The sequence below is a fragment of the Anoplopoma fimbria genome, unplaced genomic scaffold, assembly GCF_027596085.1.
Source record: "Anoplopoma fimbria isolate UVic2021 breed Golden Eagle Sablefish unplaced genomic scaffold, Afim_UVic_2022 Un_contig_6855_pilon_pilon, whole genome shotgun sequence".
Classification (NCBI taxonomy): Eukaryota; Metazoa; Chordata; class Actinopteri; order Perciformes; family Anoplopomatidae; genus Anoplopoma; species Anoplopoma fimbria.
Genome location: NW_026550479.1, coordinates 1 through 679, shown reverse-complemented (window position 1 = coordinate 679; position 679 = coordinate 1). Strand labels below are relative to the sequence as shown.

The window sequence follows — 679 nt, the reverse complement described above, 5'->3', positions numbered from 1 at the left end:
TTTGTAAGAGGAGTGAAAAAAGCTTACAGCACCTGGTATTCCCAGGCGGTCTCCCATCCAAGTACTGACCAGGCCCGACCCTGCTTAGCTTCGAGATCAGACGAATCGGGGCGTGTTCCAGGAGTGGTATGGCCGTAAGCAAATATTGTGCCTACCAAAGGTCCTTTTAAAGATACTATATCACCACGCTTTGCTCTGTCGTCTATACAGGGAGCGCCTGCAGATTTCCAGACACACTCACAGCTTTTAAATGTCAAATCAGAATGTACAAAGTGGCTATAAGGATCACAAATGTAGTGCAGTAAAAATATTAATATTTACTGTTGAAATGTAGAATACGTTAGCATAAAATTGAAAAGAAAATGATCGATGAGCTTAGGAATGATGAAAGCCATCATTTAACTGGATTTGTGTCATTTCTATACCGGCAAGTCATGATCTAGCTATATCCTTCCCACCCTGTCGGTGTCCACTGAAAAAGCAGCAGCGCCTCTGCTTTGTAAAGAGAGTGAAAAAAGCTTACAGCACCTGGTATTCCCAGGGCGGTCTCCATCCAAGTACTGACCAGGCCCGACCCTGCTTAGCTTCCGAGATCAGACGAGATCGGGCGTGTTCAGGAGTGGTATGGCCGTAAGCAAATATTGTGCCTACCAAAGGGCCTTTTAAAGATACTATATCA

General features: G+C 44.6%; 2 pseudogenes; both read right to left on the bottom strand.

Annotated features, from left to right (window-relative positions):
- Nucleotides 1–20: 20 nt before the first annotated feature.
- LOC129115088 (5S ribosomal RNA) lies at nt 21–140 on the bottom strand (annotated as a pseudogene).
- A 376-nt stretch (nt 141–516) lies between these two features.
- LOC129115087 (5S ribosomal RNA) lies at nt 517–636 on the bottom strand (annotated as a pseudogene).
- Nucleotides 637–679: the final 43 nt, after the last annotated feature.